The 25,307-nt window shown below is 39.8% G+C and overlaps 1 long non-coding RNA gene across 1 annotated transcript in view; it reads left to right on the top strand.

Annotated features, from left to right (window-relative positions):
* Window positions 1-25,307, top strand: part of LOC120567081 — a 95,710-nt gene that overhangs the window by 43,314 nt on the left and 27,089 nt on the right. Inside the window, exon 2 of the long non-coding RNA XR_005640516.1 lies at window positions 12,331-12,409. This is a non-coding gene — a long non-coding RNA (uncharacterized LOC120567081). The remainder of the gene's footprint in view (window positions 1-12,330; window positions 12,410-25,307) is intronic.

Raw genomic sequence — 25,307 nt, 5'->3', positions numbered from 1 at the left:
AATTTTAGAGGCATTTTACTTTTTTCAGGTAAGATAAATTGCCACTTTGACTCCCTTGACCATTCTGGATGAACCGGGGAAGGGAGGTGTGTTCTCCCAGATGTTAACGGTCATTGCTGGTGTAGTCTTAACAAAAGGTAATACACTTCCATTTGCTTACCTGGATCTGAGTGACCATCAGAATTTGTACTAAGGGAGCGACAACTATGTGGATGTGCGGAGCAGCTCCTGAAGTCTGTGAACTGTATGTGTAATAAAGTAACACAGTGTTAGGAATTAGTGTTGGGCGTCCAGAGGCAGTGTTCATTTTCTGCATAGATACAGCTAGGTGACTGGCAGTTGAGCACCTGCAGTGCTTGGATGGGCTTCTGGCTAAATCATAAGTCACTTAAAGATAAGTAACTGTGTCATTAGATTAGATGTTTCTGTTATGAAACACCCAGCTTGGGTTTGTGCTCCTGAATGGCTTATTCTCCATAACAACAGTGGTTATACATCCTGGGTTTAGGGTTATTATTATTTAGGGGTATTCAACAGAATTGACAGAATTCAACCTGCTGGCCATATTATAAACCTGTGGTGTTGTTAAATTATCCAGAAGACTGCCATGTTTCTACAGTGTATATTAAAAATTTAGGATATAAAAGATTAACAAAAAAATGTAATTCACAATGGTGAAAATACTTGAAACCAGCATCCCCTTCCACTGTATACCTCCTTTATTTGATTGTAAAACTTAGATGTTTTGAAACAATCTTGTGATATTGTAAGTTAAAAACCTGGTCTGTCAGTTCGCTCTTTCTTTTCCCATATTTTTCCCATACGGATTACATTCATCAAGTTGTTTACGAAAGTGATTAAATAAAGTAAGGACTGATGCTATACTGTGCTATACTCTGCTTCAACTTTCATTTATATTTCAGAGGTAATTAAGCTAATGGTCTTGTACACATACACAGAGAAAAAGATCCATATACCTGCATATACCCTCAAGGCTGCTTGTGAATTCATCCCCATTTATCAGTCATCACCCACTTCTGAATTACAGAACTGTCTAAAAGTGTTTCTCCACTTCTCCATACAGCTGTGCGTCGGCTAAATGATAGCTCTGTTCGCTTCGTTTCCCCTGTTGCGTATATCTTTGAGCTGGGAACCACAGGTGCCCTTTCAAGTAATCCATTTCAGAGTCCCATATTTGAATATATGCATAATGCATGACAAAATAGCACACCTAGGAGAGGGGTCCAATGAGAGAGCATTATTTTTTGTATGCACCTGGCATCAGTGGCGCCCATCCTGATATCTCAGGTTAAATTACAAAGGTTTGGTGTGGTAGCAGCGATGAAGGGCTGAGGTGTGTGGGCTGAGGATGGATGTGTAAAACTCTCCCATACTGTTCTCCCCTTTTTCTATTCCACCAAGTTGAAAGAGTTTCCTCACAATGCAATCAGGCAAATGCAAATATTAACACGCCTTTGAACGAAACATCACTCAGTCAAGGCAGCGGTGTGAGAATAAAGGCGGACTTCATCATGCCAGTATATCAAAAGAAGGGAATTGCAGGAAAAAAAACATTGCTACACTCTCACTCAACAAAGGAAAGAAAATAAAAGAAATTGTACTATTTTTCATTTTGACATATCTTCTGTCAGATTTCTGTCAGTGCCGTCTATTTGTGTGTGTGCGTGTTCTCTCTGACACACTCCCCATCTGTTTAAATCAATTACATTCAGTTCAGTAGGCTTTGCAGGCATGACAAGATTACTGTATCTTGACAAATGGAACAATAACGGTAAACTTGAAAATCTTATGGAAGATTCCCACACTTTCAGTTTGCAGTTTATAGATTGTCACAAATGTAAATATAGTAAACTCTATTCCGAGATAAGTCAAGCTTAGAAGGCAGTAAATTTCATCTCTCGGTTTTCCTATTTCTGTCTCTATCAATTATTGTTTCAATCTATTATTGGTAAATATACTTGTTCCTGTGTACTTGTTACTCAGTGGGTGGAATTCAAATGAGTGCCATTCCCCCCCCAAAAGATATTTCTTTGGCATAATATTTCCCTGAGAAGTAGCAGGAGGTTATTGTATCCCACTTTCAGTTTGGGGGATATGAGTTGTGTGGAAAGAAGTAGGACAGCTTCTCTTTAAATGACATTATCTTGAGCAGAGTCCATTCTGCCTACCTGGTCTGCAGGGCACAGATTTCTCTCCAGTTTCGTAGCGGGCAGATGAAACTTCCTGATAAAGTTTAATGTTACCTGTAATCAAATGGAGATTGGACACATTTTATATGATTTTGTTGCGTCATGATTTATTTCCAAGCAGTCCCGAATTACTTGGTGCATAAATGTATATGCTGGCGCCTTTGTATGTGATGACGGTAAGTCTATTGTAGTATGAGGGGACAGACTGAGATTTCTATCTCCATGATGGATTGCCAAGTGCAGCTGCTTTAAAATACTATTAGGTCTTAGTCCCTGGCTTGCTAAAGGGTATTCGCTAACGTATTGCTTCTCTTGGGACTGAGTTTGTGTCTGCTCTACTTTAAAACTTTGCAACAAATGCAACTACAAAACAAGACAGCAGGGTTTCTTTGTGTGCGTGTTGAAGCAAGTTGTGCAAGAAATCTTGTGTTTACTGATACAGAAAACAACCGGTCACACTCACTGCTTCTTCAGCTTGCCTTGTTTTGGCAGAACAGTTTGGTTATGCAATTAACGCATATGAATTGATAGCACAGCAACACAACAGTCCCAATTCCTGCTCAGTGACATTGCTACTAAGCCGACCCTTGCCTCTAGAGGTGTAGTACAGGAAAAACCTCATTAATTTTTTGTGTGTCCCTCATTATTATTATTTCTCCTAGATAACAGCCCACCCTTATCTGCTGAATGATTTAGAAGTACAATAAGGAAACATTTTAGTAATCAGACCAACGTGAGCAATGTAACCCATACAAAGCCCAGCAGGGATGTCCCCTGGAGAGATGCAAATTTACCTGTTTGTCTATGCATAAGTGGCAAAAGAATAACAGGAGACAGGGCTATAAATGGTGGTCGCATTTTATGTTAGTGCTCATATTATGCTTTTTGCCTCTTTCCCTTTCCTTTATTGTGTTATATATCTTTTTTGTGCATGTTATAGGTTTACAAAGTGAAAAAGTCCAAAGTCCACCCCAAAGGGTCTTACCATCTCCAACAGAAAACACTATTCACAAACTGCTCCAAACGGCGCTATTGTAGTCCAGCCTTTACTTCCGTGACAAACGTACGTCACTTTGTAACACACGTTATAATACTCGCCTAGCTGCTTGCATGGCACGCCCTCATAGTAGTAGTCCTTACCTAGGTACTGTGCATGTGCGACTCGCAAATAGAAGTGTGATGCCTCTCTGTAGCTAAAACAAAGAGCTCAACACACAGGGTGAAAAGAGGAGCTGCAGCAATGTGCAGTACAACAAAACATTTTGAAAATTCAACCATGTAAACCTATTCTTAACCTCTATTATGAACCTGAAAATGAGCATAATATGAGCACTTTAACCGGCAATTTCCACTGGATGTGGAACGTCTCCGGTAGAGTCCGGAACGGGCCGAATTTTTCTGTCCGAGCCCGGCCCGCGTCCGACAGAGCCGTGACCGAACCCGGCCCGAGCCCGACAGGTATTAAGAAATTTGTGTCCGAGCCTGACCCGAGCCCGACACAGTTAAAATCTAATTTTTTTTTTCTCATACTGACACATGTAGGCTACGTTTGTGGAAAGCTTTTATTAAGCAACTGTAGGAAGGCATTCGGAAATGTCAACAGATGAGCGCATCAGCGCACACGGGGCAACAAGCGCACGTTAATATGTTCAATGGGTTAACCTTTCCTGATTGCTTCGTTTCCGACTGTGATCAGAAAACCAGGAGAGACTGGTTACCTCCAGGGCAGACGTTACAACATGAATATCCACCAACTCTGCTCCGGTTGCATCTACAACACGTCTGCTTCCTCTTTCTCTCTTCTGCCCACTTACCACACACACACACACACGCACACACACACACGCACACACACTGAGCTCTCTTAAAAGGAGCCGCAGCACCATTTTACAACAAATGCCTTATCGCGCTGATGTGACCGAGCCCACCCCGACCATAATTTCTAAATATCTGTCCGAAACCCAGCCCGGCCCGTCGGGTACCATCGGGACCCGTCGGCCTCGGGTTAGGGTGTCCATGCCTTAGTCTCCGGAACGTCTCCGGAGTCATTAGGTTTCCATTAAAGTCAATGTGTGTATTTCTACAGACTGCGGAACGTCTGCGTCCTGACTCCGTCCCAGTTCCGTCAGTCCGCAGCCCTCCGCAGCAGATACGCAGAGCTTCTATTTTTGACGGACGACGGAGAGCTCCGTAGCAATTCAGCACACGGCAGATAGTGCGGGACAGGAAGTCGAGCACAGGAACAAAATAAACATCCGGTTAATTTTCAAAATAAAATACACCGTGCTCACGGCGGATCATATTTCCCTGCACTACACCTTGAAAACACAGCTCAGAGTCGTTTCCCCTCTACTCCTCTGGATGGAAACTAACTGTTGTTGGTTTTGTGGTTCTATTCTACCTAAATTCGCGAGAACTTGTGGGTCCTCGTGACTACAGCTGTCAGTCACGGCCGCAGCCGTTCCGCAACAAATCCGGACCCGGTGGGTATTGACGGACGGCGGAGCACGCAGCCGGCACGCAGCGGAGCCGGTCCGCAGCCGTTACGCATCTAGTGGAAATCCCCGGTAAGAGTAACGACGACCCTTAATATACACCCAGGTCTCTATAGACCGTGGTTATTATGTCTGTGTGAATGTGTATGTACTTTGTTTTTGTTTTTCCCATCTTGAGGTCAATAAATAAATGATTTATCCTTGGCATTTTCTGAAAATGTTGGTTTCAGCATGGTCCAAGTATTGATCACTGGGTATCGACTGAAGACCAAGGTGTCGGATTCAATTGGGAAAACATGAAGGTGCTGTATTAATGCACTTTTGTTTTTTGCTCATTAAGCTTATCTTCAGTCCTCTCTGCTTCGGATTCTATTGTTGCCTGATAGGAGCGTACAAGTGATTTGACTGTACATGTTTATCTAAGAGTTAATTTTCAGCCGCCAGTGACGCACAATAGAAAACTGTCTGAATAAAATCCCATTTTGTAACTCTGAATAGCATTAACAGTATGGGTTGGTTCTCAAGCAATTAGCTTTGTCTGAGAATAAAAGCGCTATTTTTCGCATGATTTAACAACATTTTGTCATTCAGTTTACTTATTTACTTATTTGTCAAATGTGCGTTTAGCTTTTGTCATTTTACCTCCTAAAAGGTTTTGTTATGAGCTTGAAAAAATTAACTCATGTCTTTGAGAAGCCTTTAAAGCCTGTTTTTATTCATTTTCTCACCTGTACAAATGTGTTTTAGCTCTCTTTCTTTCTGGGGTTTACCATTTATATGTGTGAATAGATGGGCCCTAAACTTCTAAACCAAGCAATGGTATTTTTGTCTGAGGCTTACAAGCTTAATCCACATTTGGGGGGAAAAAGGCTGTAAGCCAAATATTATTCCATTACCTAAATGCCATGGTGCAGCCGGCTTCTGAAATAAGTACATTTCAGGACAAGCTGGCAAATGCTAAAAATCCAGTCCACAGGGACCACGGCAAAATCCCACATTGTGTAATTGACTGAATATTGTTCTTATCCAAACACTGCTGCCACCACCCTCTAGCCTCAGGGCTCACTGTTCGACTGCTGACAGACACAACTGCTGTTGTGACAAATGCAATTTTATTTGTTCTAATTTTATTTAATGTCAAAAGCTGCCAAAGTTCCAGCAACTACATTTTTCTGTTGAGTACACATTTTTCTTATTGGATAATAGCCATGGGTTTATTAAAGCTCTAAATAAATAATTGACTGCCTGGTCGTCACGTTTTGAATTTATCCAGATACGCTATTTATTTGTGTTGGTGTGCTTGGCTGCATCTGTGTGTGTTCTTGTGTGTGTAAGTCAAACTTTAAAGTATCCTGATTCTGGTTTTCATTGACGGGACTGTTCTAAAAAGATGTGCTTATCACGTGCCCTTGAGGCATTCGCGTTTAATCCCTGGGAAAAGATGACATCAAATGGAAGCAGAGCAAGGGATTATAGGGGATGTTGTGGAGCATGATCAACTGCCACTGAGAACTGGATGGACAGGAAGGAATCCTCCTCAGGTGAGTGCGAACAAACCCCAAACGTACTATGGAGTGGAATGAAAAGAAGAAAAATAAATGCAACCAGCGTATGAATTAACCATTACAAGACATGGGGAAGCTTCACCACTGCCAAACCAACCAGACTGGTGCATTCATTTTAATCAGACCAACGTGAGCAAGTAAAGGGTGGAAAGTAGTTTTCCCACTGCAGCTAGTCCCTATAGTCTGTGTCTAATTCAAACAGTTCTAACTCTACTACCTCTATTAAGTCCTGGCCAGGTATAACCTTTAATGCAATCCTTGTGAAACCAACTTTTCTTGGTTCACATCCAACAGTATTTCAGTGTTAGCTGAGATTTTTCTCTTTTTAGAGAGCTAAGGATGACATACTGTTGCTGATGATAAAGTTAGCTCAAACCCCACTCAAGTTTTATTTCTAGGTTCAATATATTTTAAAAATGGAACTTCAGATTTTGGAACAAATAATGGGTGTACCATCTTTTTGGTATACACCCTTTCCTCTGGCATTGCCATCCTGGCTGGCATAGAAACAGGAAAAAAATGTCTTTGGGGAATACACCAGCAGCTGTATGTGTTCTAGCCTCTTAGAGAAACCAATACAGGAGTAAATAACATCCATGCTCACGTTGTTTCATTGGTTTATCCTTTTATTGCAACACACCTAAAGCAGCTTTGATCAGTATTTTTATAATAACAATGGAATCACAACAACCCACAGAGAATTATCGCCCGACTCTGCAGTTCCCCTCAACTCTACAGTGTCTTTCTGCTCGTTTTCATTTTAGGGCCCGCAATTTCACTGTTTTGGTTCAGTTTTACTTTTCTCGTCTGCATCGTTTTCAAAAAGGCCAGCATTACACTACCTGCCCAGCCCCAAACGGAAGACAGAAAAACTTATATCCTATCTGGTGAACAAAGTAGAGCATTTAGTAGCTAAAGAGCCTGAGGCTTTTCTCAGGAGTTGGTGGAGCCCTAAAACAGAGCTAAAAGGGGAGTGAATGTTGGACATGTATGCATGTCATGCGACTAGAAACATGACTCCAAATGAATGCTAATGTTGCTCAGTTTCTCTTAGATTTATAAATAAGCAACTGATGATTATTATTATTATTATTATTATTATTATTATTATTGATTAATCTACAGGTTATTATTGCATGTCAAAAAGGATGACAAATGCTCATTTCAAGTTCCTATAGACCAAATTCATTCCGTGTTTGCTTCATCTGTCTGACTTTGTCACCTTTATTCAAGTAACAATATCAAACCAAGCAAGAACATTCTCACATTTGGGGAACTGTAACTGTCATTGTTTTTTTAAATGCATTTTTACCTGATAATTGTCGTCTTGACATCAATGACTTCATCTTAAGACATGTTGCATTGCTAACAAAGTCAAATGAACTATATTAATATTATTACTATTACAAATACTATTCAAAAGTAATAGTAAAAATATATATAATTGTTGTATCTAGCACACCTAACCGTTTTAAATCATAATAAAAATGAATCATGCTTGAACTCTCTTCTGTAACCTGAGCTCATCACTGCAACTGAAACATGGAAAACATTAATAATTGCCCATTGAAGCTGATCTAATGAGCAGAAGCACTTGTGTTGTTAAATATTTGTCTTGTTCTTTTCTCTAATTACACATTAATGGGCCCATGCTGAGTTCATTTGTCGCAGCGTGAGCAAGCAGTAAATAATGGCTCTTTAGGAGAAGTTCGCAGAATATTCTCTTTGTGTAGAAAGGGCCTCGCCTATTGATCTCACCTTGAGTTATTCGGCTTGCGGTGAGAACAACTATTGCATGTCAGCTCGCTATTGGACTTTCCGGTGAAGATGTTTATTTCCATATTTGTGTGGTAATCAGACTAATTCGGGTGCACAGCCACTCTTCGACTTCTAACAAAGAAGCTGGAGGAGGAAAGAGGCAAAATTAAACAAAGTCATGTATTTTCAAATCCAGACAATGTGCCTGGGTCAGATAGGGTTTGCTGATAATTATTTTTGTTTGGTTTCAAGCAAAAAACGACCCTCGGATGTTCTTATACTGTTTACATATAATAAATCTTTTGTTACAAATAAATGAGCAATATTGGATTTATATGTGATATTTTTTTACCATGATAGAAGACTTGATTCATACTACCCCTACTTTTATATATCTTCAATCCTTGATGTTGAGTGCATTTCAGTACTCTTTCAACTATCTTCCAACCAATAAGTCCTACATATTAAACAGCCAAATCTGTTTTTTGTTTTCCCTTTTAAACAGATACAGGTGTTTTCTAAACTGATGCCCCTGTCAACATCATGTCGTTTTTACAATGCAATGTATTATGTTTGCGTAGGACTCAATAACCACACCGTGTAGCTGCGTTCATGTTGCGTTTACTGAACTGCCGCAAACCTTACATTTAAAACACTGCTGTAAGCCTTAAAGGCACAGTAACTTGTCACCTGCAGTGCATAACATAACAGAGTCTAACAGGACACAATACTGAACGTTTTACAGATATAACCCTATGGTTAAGGGTTGGTTGGGTTAAGGCATAAAAACGACGCGGTTAGGAAAAGATAATGGTTTTGGTTAAAATAATACATTGTTGTCCCCTTTTGCATTTGCTTAATTCTGTTGGGTGACCCGTCCACCCTGAAAGACACTTTTTTCACTATCCATGCTGATTGCGTCCAGACCGCTATCATGATGGGTAGGACACTGCTCGTTCAACAATGGAAGTCAGCTTGCGCACCATCAATCACAGAGGCATAACCTGTATACTAGGGGTGGCGGCAAATGAACGGGTTTCCTTCTCTTTGCTGGTCACGATTGAACATTAATATTTGAAATGAGAATTTAAGTTTTCTTTTTCTTTCTACTACATTAATGGCCAGTGACGGACTGGGAACAAAAAACGGCCCTGGCATTTCCACCCACCAGCGGCTTAATCCCTTATCCTGGTTTTGTGCAACAGGCCCCAGATCTGAATATGAAATTTTGCTACAAAACAATACAGACTAATGTAAAAGTCCGTGACTGTAGAGGGTAACCATGACTGTGATATCGAGAGACTCATATGTGGTGTAAATACTGATCAGATTATGTAACTATTAGGTGTGAAGGATTTGGACAAATTTGGCTATCGTTTGGCCAAAGAACGTTATTATTGATGCTTGAAAGGGGGCCGAGAGAAATTATATGGGCCGCTGTTTACAATTAAGTGGCCGCATGGCTTTGACACTTATGCGGCTCTCTGATTGGCCGGCCGGCCCAAATGGCCCATGAGGGCCCGCGGCACCTCTGGCATCTGCCCAAATGCCAGATTACCAGTCCGTCACTGTTAATGGCCCTTAAAGGACAATTCCGGCGCAAAATGAACCTAGGGGTTGATAACGCATGTACCGAGTCGACCGTTCTCTGGGATATGTTTTCATGGTAATCAAATTTTTCTCTGGCTTGAAACAAGCTAGCGCGAACCGCTGAGTATCTTAACGCTTTCGGGGCACTGGTAGCGTAAAAATAAATTGCTATTTTATACCACTAACAAGGCTCAAAATAGCACCACACTTCCACGGCAGCATAATGAGGATCCCTACATGTAAACCCAAGCATTGACAACTTTGTAAGTGTTCAGATAGTTCATTAAAAAGATAGGTTATAAAGACATTACCTTCAGGTATACAAGCAATCGCCATCTATGGAAAACAGTCATGACCAGTCGAACCACGAACGCCGTATAACCAGTAACCTAGCTCGAGCAGGGCGTTCGTGGTTCGACTGGTCATGACTGTTTTCCCAAGATGGCGATATGTGTTATTAACCCCTAGGTTTATTTTGCGCTGTAATTGTCCTTTTAAAGAAAAAGTCATGGCTGAGCTCCCTTGCGCGCATACACACACACACACACACACACTTTTGCTCACCTGGAAGCCTCTTTTCTGTCACATAGGCATTGCATCGCTAGCCTAAAGTCGGTTAACATAAATATTAGGAATTATTTAAAACCACTAATCATCTCAGGCCTGATAAAGAGAACCATGAGTGCATGTCCCTCTCTCTCCCCGAACAATCTGACAGAAATAATTGTAATAATCCTTGAGCGTCCTGGATTCATATTACTGTTATTAACACTTAAAGTGTAATGTCCCTTATAAATCATACCTCATCTCACTGTCAGGGTGACCTGGTAATTAAGGAGATGATCCTTCAGCCGGGAGGACTGGGTTCAGGCCCCTCTGACAGCAACCTGCTGAAAAATCCTTTTGCAAATTGTCAGGAGCAGTCTGCTGTGCTGACATTACAGTCTGTATCCCAAATGAGAAGACTGTCTGCTTTGAGGATTAATAAAATATCAGTGTAGCATATCAACAACACACAATTAGTTAATGAGGGGAACGATTAAGAAAAAGTTAATCGCAGTGACTATAATTTTGGATAATCAATTCATCATCATTTATCTTCATGTATCAAGGATAAATGCTAAATATTTTGGTCTATGCTGCTTTTCCCTGTTTTATGTCATTGTAAATTGAGAATCGTTTTGGTTTGTAAGTTAGATAAAACAAGAAATTTGTATATAAACCCAACAAAAAAATTGGTCCGGCTAATGCATTAGTGTATATAGCCAACTAGCTAACTAACATAATAAACATTATTTATAGGTCCAGACGCATTATGAATCCCACCATTATAAATGATCAACTGAAACCAACTGCTGGTGGCAGAATATGTCATTGGACTTTTTTTAAACATCCAAGTATCCGTATCGGCTAATCAAAAATAACAGATTCAATAATAATGACTTGCTACAATGCTTTCATACGTCGCAATGCATCCTATATCTAATAATTTAAGAAAAAATTTATTTGATTTGAAATTGAGAATATCTATCTATCTAAACCCCTTCCCCCACCCTCCCCCCTATGCCTGTGAAGTCCATTTTAAGATCTGTATCATTTATCATGACTGTAGACATCTACCTGTTAGGGGCCTAAACATATACGGTACTGTATATATCAGTAAATCAATACCTTTTTGAGTTTAGGTTTATTGAAGCATGTCATATGTAGTTTCCCTATTACTATTTGACAGGAGTCATTTGTTTCCAAGGGCAACTACCCATTTACAAAGGACAACATGTAATACTGGTTATATTAATCTACTAATACAATAAAACCAGTGGATAAGTGAGCCATTATGAGCAGTAAAGTGGAGCTGTTTGTTAAATAGGAGACAGATGAAGGTTGCTAAGGTCAAAGACAACACTTGGCTGCATCCCACTAATTATTTTCCAGAATGTTCATTAGCTTGGGAAAGGACTTGTGGGTATGGCTGTCCTCTCAACCTACTTTACAGTCTCTCACAGGAACAACGCTCATCCAAAAACTGCGTATTTCTGGCCTCTACCCAAGACTGCAACACAGTTGGAGAGCAGAGAGAGACAGGGCGAGGCTGTGGCTGCATGTCTACTCATGCCTGAGTTAGTGAGGAGTGCTGTTGTGTCACAGTTAATCACCAGCTCCTCTTTCGGTGTCTGAAGGGAGGGAGGGCAGCCAGTGCACTCATCTAGGCCCCATAACTGAGCAGCACCACACGGTCCGTCAGGTGTCTGTGGAGACAAATCCAGAATCAAATTGATTTCAAAAGCCACGGGACCAATGTGCTTACCTCATCAAGCACGCAACCAAGTGGAGAGCATAAACAAAATGAAAGGAATAAAAGAGCGGGTTGGGTTATCATGTGTGCAGTCACCCTCCGGTAATGACACTGCCTGCTTCTCCACCTGCACCCTGCCAGTTTTTATATCCCACCCTATCGGTAAAAGAGGAAGGTGGTTTGCTGATAAAATTCCTAGTGTTCCCATAGCTGGTTTTTCTACAGGCACAATTATCTTCCCAAAGCAGTCATTCCACTCTCTGTCGGGCGGATGTGAATTGTCTCAATAAGAGGGCTGCCTTCCACTGGTTCTTGGTTGCTGATCTCCCTTATGGCCTCAGCTCAGGTCTGTCGGAAAATCAGCCCCAGGCTTAACTTGCATTATCAGCCTTGTTGATGCAATCTTTTTCTTGCAGATCACCCCAAAATGGCTAGTGGAGGACTTCTGCTACCCGTCAGTGACTCTAGATTTGGAGATTTGACTGTGAATTGGAAGTAAGTAATGAAAAAAAAAACCTAACCCTATTATCAGTTGATTTTGAAGGGTGAAAAGTTCTGAAAAATGGCCACCAATTGGGTGAATGATTGTTAAAATGGGAAATACTAAATGTCTATATTTGCCTGCAGAAAGCTTTTGAGTTCTTGAACCAAAACTTAAAATGCACCTAATGCCCAAGTTTGCAAAAAAAAGAGGTTTTGGTTCAATTATAATTTGTGATTTCAATGCAAGTCATTGTCATATTGGATTTTCAAGCTCAAAGTTTCCTGCTGTATCGAATTTTAAATGTTTTAAGAGCAGTTACAATGTCTTTGAAGAGAAGTACTTATAAACAACAAACATGTCATTATGCAAAGTAAAGCACGTAATATGTAGTCATAATGGCTTTCTGAAGTCCATGCAAATGTGTAAAAGCCATAAAAGAGGGTTGAGAAAAACCTCTAAATCAAAGGGTGTTAGAATTTTGGTCTTAGATATTAATCTGACTATAAGTAACCATTTACGGAGCACAAAGACAAAGCCTGATGTCAGTGTGCAGTGGTAAATTCTCGATCTGCATGCAAACGAAGAAATAATGATGCCATTATGTGGTGTAACCAAACAGTGGAACAGCTTGATATGTTGTAATATCCTCGCTGAGACCTCTGTTAAAACCCATAAAAGAAGCAGGGAGCTATACTTATTAAAGCCAGAACAAGATTTCTCTTCTCAGAAAGAGACCAGGGAGGTGTCTGGGCACCATCATCTACACAGCCCCTGTGTGGTATCTGTTTCCATGCGGAGGCTTGTTTCTATTCGCCTGCAGAACGAAGGTAAAACCAGCCTTCATTCAGCAAGCTCCTGTGCACATGACAGTTCATTTTCTGCATGATCTCCCAAAAGTCGATACAATCTTGTAAAGACAAATACCAGATAGCACTGGCTAACTGATGCAGTTTGGGGGGGGAACACCATTAATCTTGCTCTCCTAAGGGGCGGGGGTGAGGTGCGGGTCTACCCAGCAAGTCTTCGTGCATTAATAAAATCACCAGATGATCTACGAATGAATTCGCAGCTGACAGTGCCTTCATTACCCATGGTTCTGAAGGGTCTGGGAGCACAGGTATCAAACGAGCAGGGAAGTAACTGGAGAAAGCCCTGGGGTCTGTTTCAGAAAGCAGGTTTAGTGAAAACTCTGAGTTTGTTAACCCGGAGATGAGGGAAACTCTGGGTTTCAGAAAGAGAGGTAACTTAACCTCAGAGTCAGTTACTATGGTAACTGAGCCTGTGAACCTAACCTGGTCGGGAGCAGGTTTTCTTCAAGAAACCTCGAGTTTCTCTCAGTCTCCTCCCCTCTGACACAGCGCTCTTCCATTTCCTCATTCATTCATTCAGTCTGTATCAGGCGCATTTTAGCGCAGTTTATCTGCATGAATAAAAAAGCATATTGGTTTATGTTAGGCAGATTATAAAAGGTTTTTTTCTCAAAACATGGCATTTCCTTTTGTCAACAATCCCGTTGATGAAGAAGCTGTATTACTTCGCAGGGTGTTAAATAGGGTTGGGCATCATTTAGATTTTAACGATTCTGATTCCAATTCCGATTCTTCCTTTCGATTCCGGTTGTTATTGATTCTCGATTCCGATTCATTGAGGGGTGGAGTTGAAACAGGTCACATGCTTATTTAAGTTTTATTTTGATTCAAAGGTGGGTTGCAGTTACCGGTTTTATGTAAAATAAGCCAACTAGCACGCTTTGCTCCATGTAACAAATCCCACGCAACTTGCGGTTAATTTTGAACCTATATCTTAACAAATTCAATTCTTTACCGATGAATCGTAATTTTTGAAACGATTCAAAGTAGGAATCGGTTCTCGATGCCCAACACTAGTGTTAAACATACGTCGGGAGATGATATTGAGGCCCCGACGCATTTTAATTTCCAGATAACTTCCTATTTGAGCGGTAGGCTATCGTTTTTCTTCCCAGTCTATCATGTTATGTAGCCTACATAACCTTATCCGTCCTCATATCACTAACGTCACCCATCGTGGACATGCTCTACATCCCAGCAGATTCTTTGTGTCACATAAATTTTTTTTGCAAACGGCAGTTTTCTTTACAACATTGGTGATGCGGAGCATATTGGTAAAGCCACTGTAGCAAAGCACCGTCAGAAGAGTGTGACTCGCTCTGAAACGTGTTTTAAACGTTTTTGTAGTGTTCCCTGGACACAAACCAGTAGGAACCATTAAAAAGGAGTTCCACAGTATTGCAGGTGAATGATGTAAACCCTTTGAAATAAAGGATTATGAATTAGAATTCTGTTAATGATGGTGCTGCAGCCTCAGAATGGGATTAGTAGGCCTAGTACTTTTTCACCCGCAGTATTGCACCTAAATGAAATGGATTATAGGTTCAATACCATTTAACCAGTAATATTAGGCTATACTTATGATTAAATATGATATATACTATATTGGAATATACGCTATATGCTATTTACTTTAGCAGCAATTTTCTCCCATGCAAATTCTCTCTCTTTTGCAGCAGCCGCTGTGTTGCTTTTTTAACGAAATATTTGTTCAAACTCGCTGCATGAGTATTTCCGACGACCCGTTTTGTTTGTTTTGTGGTTGTTACCATGGTGAATCGTAGTATCATGGCTGCATTCATGCTGCCTTTTTATTGTGGTGGTGTACGCGCATGAACCTACTCTGAGTTGATTAAACCAACTCAAATCAACTGTTCTGAAACCAAAAACTCAGTTTCCCATCTCAGGGTAAATCAACTCAGACATCAGGGTTAGACTCAGAGTTTGTTAAACCTCCTTCCTGAAACGGGCCCCTAGTGTTGAGATGATGTGTCTGCTCAATTAGGAAGTTAGAGACTGATGTGTCATTCCAGGTCGACTACATTGTAGATGCGCTATTTGATTGAATGAGGACGCACAGTCTCTCTGATGCAAAGCATTTAAAACCAGACCTGCAATGTGAACTATCTGCAGCCTTATATCTGTGAATGTGTGCGTCTTTTAGTTTGTCAAGCAAAAAGACCCTCAATCACCTTTAGCTTAGCTGTTGTGCAAGATAAGACAATTACCAGAAAATGCATGAAGTCTCATTGCGGAGAAGCGGTATACATATAATTACCATACTGTAGTTCAGCGGGTAGATGACATAACAAATGAACGATGTCATCCCAACAGTAAACAAACCATAGAGGCAGCTGGAAAAACACTAAAAACATAGAAAAACACTCATGTTTGAGTACCTCATCAGTTTTCCCACATGGCTCTACGCTGTTGTAATAATTGAGGTTTCTTTTGTATTCCTGTTCTTTTTGTAGTGTAGCACAGACTATCTGACCAAAATCCCCAAACAGAGATCAGAAAATGTATATAATCACCTTGTTTAGAAGACCGAAATGTTGAGTTCACACCTTTGTGACACATACATAAAAAGATATTTGAAGAAACGAGCAAAGCATGTTTCTGCTGGTGTGGGAGGGTTACATGTTATACATTAACTTGTCTGTCAAATGTTTTTAAACTAAAAATCACCTCCAGAGAATACTTAAGTCAAAACTTAGATATAGATTTTAAAGAAATATTAATCTAATCAATTTATATTAGTATACTGTACAGAGAGCTAAATACTGTGTCAGAGATATACCACATCTCTCTCAAGTTGTGTGTGTGTGTGTGTTTTTTGAGGATCATTTTAGGCCTTTATTTGGAAAGGACAGCTTAGACTTGAAGGGGAGAGGGAAGGGGAATGGCATACATTAAACGGCTGCAGGTCGGAGTCAAACCCGTGGCCGCTGCATCGAGGAGTAATCCTCTATGTGGGCGCCTACTCTACCAGGTGAGCTAACCAGGCTCCCAACCAAGGGGGTGTGCCATAACTCCCTTTTCTCAATTTCTCATGTAACTGGGGCATTCAAATGATTTTATCTCAAAAAGTCGCCGCTTATATACAGCACTCGCACATGGGTTTGATCACAATTAAGATGGCCATTGAAACACTTATGCACCATGACAGCAAGGAAAGCTCTATGCAATGCATGGAAATATTCACTAAATTGGCTGATTGTTTTTTACCAAAGAGAGTGCAATTAGTCGGATGTCGGTGAAGAAATTTGTCATATTTTGAATACAACATCTGAAATGAACCATTAGTACTGGGTTACTTTTCCTGTTGGGTTATTTCTTATTGCATTTTTGAAAGGGATACCAAGGCAGTGAAATGGCGTATATAGATGGCTGCCAGTATTTGTGATGGTGCCTTGCAGGGTTCAGTCCATTGACAAAGCCTGATGCACAATGAACTCTAAATGCTTTGTTGCAATGTTGATTGAAATGTGTTATACCAGGAATATAAATAAAAACATTTTATTTTCTATTATGGTTGTTTATAATTCTGTACAATTAAGATGCAATTAATTGATACCTGCTGCGTGATGTGTCGTGTATTCTCTATCTAAAGCTATATGTAAGCTATACTGTAATATAGATGATTTAAACATTCTACAGAAGTGCCATTTTTCTGTCTAATGTATTGTGGGTCCAAACAGTTATTGATGAACACCAATCGCTCCAGTTTAACTTTGAAGAACTCCACACTTTTGGATATGATTTTCATCTCTATCTCCAACTAATTACGTCTACTTTTTTACTACTAAATGGTTTCGTCAAAATTGTAATTGATGCATAATGCATTCTGTGCTATGTTCTTATACTGCACAGTTGAAGTCCTTAAAAGCGTTAATAATGCTTTACTTGCCTGTGGCTAGTCTAGGGAAAACGAATCACATACTATACATTCAGGATACTGTAATTGTAACTGTAATTTCGTGACTTTGCAGATTTTCATTGTAAACATTTTACTTTTTTATGTTGATTAGTAGTTCTATAATCGTATTTGTTTGCAGTGAAGATACTGAGATAACTACCATTTTGTTCTCAAATTGGTATGTACACCAATTGTGAATTCTAGACAATCTTAAATTGTCCTACTGTCGAAACTCCCATTCCCTTTTTGATGCATTTTCAACTGCCCAGTAATAAGAATGCTACAGGCAAAATGTTGTCATCCTAAAGACAGCTCAGAGCTTAAAAAGCCTTATTCCAATGGCTAGTAATGATACACAAGGCATCAATTACTGTTTGTGCCGGTCAGGGCTGTCGATAATCTTGCATTTCGTGGTTGTAGCCAGAGGTGGAAAAAAGTTATAGATCACTTAAATCATTGAACAGTGTAGGTGTATCGCAGCATATGTGAGATCATGTTGTGCTTGAAGCTGTGTCAGCACATAGAGGAGTATTACAGAAGAAAATATACCAGCAGGTGTAAGATTGGAGCTTGTAAGTCTTTCCTACTTCTTAAACATGGCTGTGGCTTCTGAATGATAAATAACTTGTTGACATTAGTAGAACTGTCTCATATGTACTAGTGTATACAGTTGTGATACAAATGAGTACAATCCAAGGCCTTCTTTTTCTTCCATTTTACTTGGGAGTTTCAACATCATGACACAGTGCTGGAGCTGAATAGCTTCCATTATATCTTCACTTATCGCGAGTGTGAATTGTACATGGTAAATCAGTCTGCAATATAAACTGAATGAATCTGTTTTCGCACTGGAAGATAAGCATTAGATGGGAATGAAAGTTTCCATTTGGAAAAATCTCATGAACAGCTCTCCAATTGTTGGCGATTAATGGCAGAGAGTTATGATATGATATATAATGAAGAGCTGATAAGAGTTAAGCTCTCCCACAAAACTCAACCGGCCCACGTTGATATAGGACAGACATAGGAAGAGGGAAACCAGAGACATGGTGCACATACAGTAGAGAGTTGAAATAAAGCGTGATGTGTACATACAAAAATTAAATGTATAATTTAACACAGCTGCATTTCAGATTTTCTTGTGCATCTCCATTTGCATTTGCTCAAAGAGAACCTATTTGCATTATTTGAATTTATTTGCAACATACGGTACTGTATCTGGTATAAATTCTGTAGCTAATCTTTGCATGTTGCATCATGTGTCTAAAATTGGCAGCACAAGCTTTGATAAATAATTCATCAGTTATTTTCAAAAACACTAGCTTTCATGGTTTTCCACTGCATTTCTGTCCATTAATGATTTCATTTATAAATCATCACCTCTTGATTTTACATTAAGGAAAATGAAATGTGTACAGCCTATTCTTACTTTTGATCTAATCTACTGATTTTGGAGCAGCTTCTGGATTGAGAACAACAATTCATCCAAGTACTAAGCAAACAAGATGCAGAGCCATCAACAGAGTTGGTAACAATGTCATTAGCATTGTTAGATCCCAGAATACAATACAGTTGTTGACACAGAGCAGTGAGTCACTTTCCATTACCAAGAGCCTTACAAGTACGATTAACTTTATTTATTCTCAGAGGAAGTAAATAATTGCAAAAATATCAAGTAAAGATATAACATTGTCTTCATAATAGTTTGTTTTCAGTGCTAGAAAGGAGTTCTTAGTGTTTGTCACTGACTAATTGACTATCACAGAGGATGTCAAATTACAGATTGCACACTTGCAGGCAGAGGTGGAAACTAACCAAGTACATTTACTCACCTACCTACATTTTATGCTACTACCTTATAGTTAACTACCTACCAAACTACATTTCAGACAGTTATTGTAATTCGTCCTCTACTACATTTATTTCACAACTTTATAATTGCAGATTTTACATACAAAACATGTTATCGGTTTAGGAAATATGATGCCTTGTTAGAAAACTATCCAACAGTATATAAAATGGTTTAAATTTGCTCCACCTTAACTATATAAAACTGCTTGCACAGTTAACCATCAGTATTATTAGTCTGATAATATACTAAAACAAGAACTATTCCGCTACCTAATGAGTAGGCTACTTCTAGTTACTGAGTACATTTTACTCCTAATATTTTTGTACTAAAACCTAAGTAAAATTATGAACGCAGGAATTTAACTTGTAATTGAGCATTTGGTATTGCCATTTTTACTTAAAGGTGCCCGGTGGCGGACTGATCTCATGAAAAGGTGTATGTATGGCACACCAACTCGTATGCCATTATTGGCGTGTTATAAAGACGCATACTCACTTTTTAGCGTGTTTATCAATGCCGTTTGGCCTCCATTGACTTACATTAACTTGCGATAGCATGTGAATTTACGGCGTAGGGAGTAGTATGAAACGGCAAAAATCCGCCTAGGGAGGTTGGTTGGGGTGGTGGATATGTAAAACACAGGACTTTCACCCAGGAGAGCGGGGATTGCGTCCTGCGTGTGGCGTTTCCTTGCTCTCTTGTTTGTGTAAAGCCAACCCCGTTCTTCTTTTCCTATACTCAACAGTCTTTCTTCTTTTCCTAAACCCAACCCCGTTCTTCTTTTCCTAAACTCAACCGTCGCATTCTTCTTTTACTAAAGCCAGCCCCGTTTTTCTTTTCCTAAATCCAACCGGTTCTTCTTTTCCTAAACTCAACCATAGCTTTCTTCTCGCGATAACTCGTTGTTCTCACGATAACACGGCAAGACGGTGATAACACGCCACGTAGACGTACACGCGGATAGCTCAAAATGTGTACAGATAACACTCCACTTGGCTTAAGAAAGTCGCTGTGTATGTTTACGCGAAGTCATGATACCACGTTGCCGGTGGAGTTTTCTTTAGTGTTATTTACCAAGATGCATGGTGCGAATCCTTGTAGTCTAACAGTGTTGAATTTATTTCCATTAAACATTTGTAAAGTCTATTTTTAAAGTCCTGCATTGTTCACATTGATGTGTACTAGCTAGCAGAAGTCTTCTTCACTGCCTTTGCTAGAGCATTGCTGCATATAGTGGCACCACTTGTAGATCAATAGGAGCGTGAAACCATTGGAAGGAGTATTTTCTTCCACAACGGTTATCAGGATTTACTAATTGAAGTATCACATTATAGCATATGGGCCATCATATGTAACTCGCAGAACCTGTTAGTTTAAGTGTGTATGATCTAAAGGGTCTGCAGCCATGCACTGGGCCATAAAATAAGATTCAAGACAATGTTTGTTTAATCTGAAATATATTACATTAAAATCTGTTTACCACTTGCTCCAATTACAGACATGAACTGTCACCGGATCTAATGCCAGTCAGATGGGCTGGTTTTCTCCAACATAGCTTTAATCTTCTTAGATACATCTGAGAGTGTAATTGCAAGAAGCCTATTTATTATCAAATGTCATAGTTTCTATCTCTGTAAGGATCACAGGATCAAAAAGAGAGGGCAATTAATGTGTCATGTTTTTAAAAAATCAAAGAAAGCTATAATAAGATAAAAACTTGCTAGGTTAAAGATAGTAGGATAGGTTAGATGATACCACTGTGATCTTCATGGGTATTCTTGAATCCCTAGCCTGTTCGCCTACACGTTTGCTTCCTCCATATTTTTCAGATGAAAATCCCCATGTATAATGAAGACAACATAGAGGATAGTAGTCTGCTGCCAAGATATCTCTCTAAAATGAATTACTCTTTAGAATTATTTAAAAATGGCAAGAAGCTGCATATATGGAAAAAAAGAATGTGCCCAGGGGAAGACAGAGACCTCAGTATCACCTACAGAAGAATAAACGTAGATTCAGCAAAAAAATAATAATCTTACTACGCTTTTGCATTAAACCTAACCTGAGGCAAACGTGTGGACCAAAAGGCAGAAGTCCAGACCCCTTTGCTGTAATAAGTCAGTAGTACTTAAAGCTCTATCACTTTGAATGTGTGTCCTCTAAGGCATGCAGGTTCACTTGGAGCAGCTGCCCTTTTTTATTCTGTTGGCTACACTATTAAATATTTGCCTTATCTTGTCTGCAAGGCTCATATCATTTCAAGTACGGCTCGTCGTGGAGAGAAATCGCGTTTTAGCTGTAAAATTTTACAACTCACTTAACCACACACATTCTCTTCCCCCCGCCGCCCTCCCTCATTTCTCTTTCCCACGTTCTCCCCTACTTCTCTCCTTCTCCTCTTTCCCTCTCTTCTGTCTCCAGCTTCCTGTGCTCTCGGAAGAGGGTAATAAGTATAATCAGAAGTGACTGGTTCAGCTGCTTGAACTGCTTGAGCTACAGAGACCGATGTATTCTCATGATATCCAGGCACAGCTGTAAATGCCGGCGCACAATCCACACGAAATGCACTCTCACAAACACACACGCAAAATGCACACGCCCACTCTCCAGGTACTTAATTTTGCATGCCAGTTGTTGTTGTTAAAATGCCATAAACATGAGCATATTTACAACAGAAGGCCTTTAGAGATCATTTCTGCATCACTACAGAGAGGCTGTCTCTTTCTCCAGGGAGAAGAGCTCTGCCTAACTGTCTGCATATAGTCTTACTGCGGTAGTTAACGTCTTTATTTTCACACAATGAACATGCCCTCTGTGTATGTGTCGACATGCTTAGATCTGCATGAGAAACTGTAGGTGTGTTTATGTAAAGTGTATGTGTAGAAATTCACAATAATTACCGCTCACACAGTAGCCATGTCTGGCTGCAAGCCTCCCACTATGCCATCAAACATCGTTAGCCATCAGCAGCATGGGACAAAAAGGCAAAAGCATGACTTGTTTACAGAATGAAATAGCTGGCTTGTAGACAGTAGATTGAAATTGACTGCAGCGCTAGTAGACCATTACCACGGTAGTAACGTATTTCTTTTCTCACTGATCTTCAGTGAACGGGGAAAGTGATATTTAATTGAGTGTATGGACAATGATCAGCCATTTGGATTTTTCCCCCCCCAATGAAATGGAATTTAAATTAAATCCTTGAAGAGGTGTCAGTTGAGACGAGATATCGATCACAAAGGAGACCTCTCACTGTATGCCGGCATTGTTCAAATGTTGTGCATCGGGTCAACATAGCTCTTTGAGATGGAGCTCCAAGGGAGTTCCCACTCTATTTCTCAGCACTGAATGAGTCACCAGGGGCAAGATGGAGAGCTCTTTTCCTCAACATGGCACCTGCACTTAGTATCTGTCAGTGGCTAGGCCGCATATCCTCAGGCTCAATTAATCAGAAGCCCACCTTTGGAGAATTGTGCCCTGGCCCTCATTTAAAGGTACCTGCTGCCGTCTGTGCCAGTTGTAACCCTGGCAAGGGACAAGTAGAACAGGTTGGCCTAACTTGGCAGGGGGGGCAAGATGGTGTTAATACAGACTTTGGGAGATGATTTCCTTTGTGGGAGATCCAATCCAGTGTCACAGCTTGGTGCTCAGGAAGTGATCGAGCCTCCAACTGATGGAGTTTCTAATTCAATCTGTTCCAGATCGGCAGGGGGGTCAGTGTTTGTGCCAGAGAGTAACCTTCCATTCTGTCTTCTGGTCACTGAGGAAATGTTAGGCTTATTGATAAAAAAAAAAACAATAGGCAATCAATAATAGTGTTGAGCACTTCTTTTCTCCTATTTCTCTGCAATACATATCCTGTATGACTCAGCTATGTACTATCTGGTTTAATATGTACTGTAATATACCTGTTTGCTTGGCTCTGGCTGATGCAAAACAGAATTTCAGTCTTATTAGAGTGAACGTGTCAGAGTGATCTACTTAGATATCCTGTTATACTACTCTGATACATTGCTGCCATCTAGTGTTTCTAAGTGCACAGGTTTATGAGCAACGTAGGCTACAACAGTGTACTAATAGCCTCAGTACTGGCCCAATCAGTTCATTAGCATTCGCTGTGCTACTAAGGAAATGTTTTGAAAGTTTAGATAAGTTTAGATTTAATAAGGACTGTAAAGGAGACAGCAGACAGCCACTGCCAGCACAAGAAAATGCCAAAGGAAATCCCCATACAGCTATAATTTTAATTTTAAAGTGAAGCTTTTTTTGTGGTTAAGATGATGATAAATCATTTCAGTATTGTTTATGACTTAAATGTGTAATTTGTGCTCACATTAAGTAGGCTGTAAGACTTTATTCATAAACTGGGGTATGTCTATAGTTAACACTATCTGTGAACTCATTAATTTCTTTTTATAGCTAGTATAAAATTAACTTGTTTTTTATCCAACTGGCATCAGATAGAGAGCAGCTCCTCTGACCTTGTGGACACTTTGACAGTAGTCAGCATTAATGGAAAGATGGGTGTTATATTGTCACACTTGAATTAAGTTTATTAATAACTCAGCTTTTGTTTGTCGTGTCGGCTTCCACCTCATTTTCTACCCTCATTATTAAGGCTCTTGGGCCTTCAGTGTCAAAGATAAATATATTCACTTTTAATCCGAAGTAATTGTAATTTTCTTAACCTCTCCTCTTATATCTCTTTCAGACCTGGACTTAATTTCACCTCATTGTGCCCATAGGAACACCTAATTTCCACCACTTATTTTTCAAAAAATCATTCCCTCCGTTTCATCCAAAAAAAAGTCTTTTGACTTTCATTAGGCATCAAAAGAATAAATGTTTAAAGGTTTACAATTCATTTTCTGTTAAAAAACCTGCTGCTGAAAAGTTTTTTATACATCTCTATTAAAATAGGAGAACTGGTATAGCAGTCATATGATTTTATTGGTGCACGAATTCACACAAAATCCAAAACATGTCTTGCAGGAATAGTTTTTAGTGCGGAAATCATAGGCAAAGACATTTTTTCACTTGTAATTACAGTCACATTAATACATTATTGACCCGTTCTTCTTTGATATTCATCCTTCTCCACGTCTGCTTGTTTCCGTTTCTTGTCAGCGGTTTCAGTTCGACCTCCTCCAGCGTTGAGAAACATTGACAGATCTCCGCTAACTTCGCTTCCGTCCCTCTCCTCCACTTGTCTTTCAAAGTTTTTCGCCAGCCGTGTTTGAGACCATGATGTGGGGAATCGCCTTCATCCGGGTTTGCTTTCTTCTTCATCTCTGGCCTCTCTTTCACAGATCTCCCTCATTTCCTCCCTTTTCCCGTCTGTGTCTCCTCCCTATCTCGTCTTTCAGCCTCTCCCTCCATCTCCTCCATTTGCTTAGACGCCTTCTTTAACTCCCGTTTCAGCTCTGTTTTATTATTCTTTTCATCCCTCTCTTCTTTCATCTGCCTCTCTAGTTTACTTGTTCGCTTGCAAAGAGTTTTGAAGTCTTGAGGTCATTGAGAAACTTCTTCAGCTGTTCACTTCTTTCCTCCCTCTCTCTCTTGCTCTCCCCAGAAATCTGGCACCCTATTGAACGAAGTTAAACTGAGAGAACGTGCCGTTCACAGACACCAGAATGAACGAGTTCACAGTAACGTTCATTAGGCAGTAATACACAGTAAGGCAGTAATGTACGTTCAGTTCACGTTCGCCCAAAATATGAACGAGTTCATGAACTATCGTTCAATGAACGCCTTCAGGCACAACACTGTGCGTGTGTGTGTGTGTGTGTGTGTGTGTTTGTTATATATATATATATATATATATATATATATATATATATATATATATATTTTCTTACTGACTTTTCTCCTTCTGCTTTGTCTGTTTAGCCAACCGGTCAGGTTTTTGTTTTAGCTCTGTTTTATTTATATTTCCACTCACCTGTCACACTAAAAATACAAAAATATACAGAATGATGTGATCTTATTTCATTCAAGCAAACCAACATGATGGATTGTAAAAGCTGAGATCCCCTATATATTTCACATGTTGAAGACAATACTGTCACAAAAGATGGTCTGTTGTCCAGTTTTTCATTTAATCTCATTTTCAATCACATCATTTTCAAATGACAAAAAGAAAAAAAATAAACCGCTTTGAGAACTAAACCACAATTACAGCTAATGTTTTCTGCTACAGCGTATCGCTGAGATACGATCATAATGTGCTGCAAAGATCTGCAGTTCATTCAAGGATACAAAAAACAGCT

The sequence above is a fragment of the Perca fluviatilis genome, chromosome 10 (assembly GCF_010015445.1).
Source record: "Perca fluviatilis chromosome 10, GENO_Pfluv_1.0, whole genome shotgun sequence".
In the NCBI taxonomy this organism is placed as follows: domain Eukaryota; kingdom Metazoa; phylum Chordata; class Actinopteri; order Perciformes; family Percidae; genus Perca; species Perca fluviatilis.
Note: the sequence above shows the minus strand (reverse complement) of the source record. Positions and strands in the feature narration are given on the sequence as shown.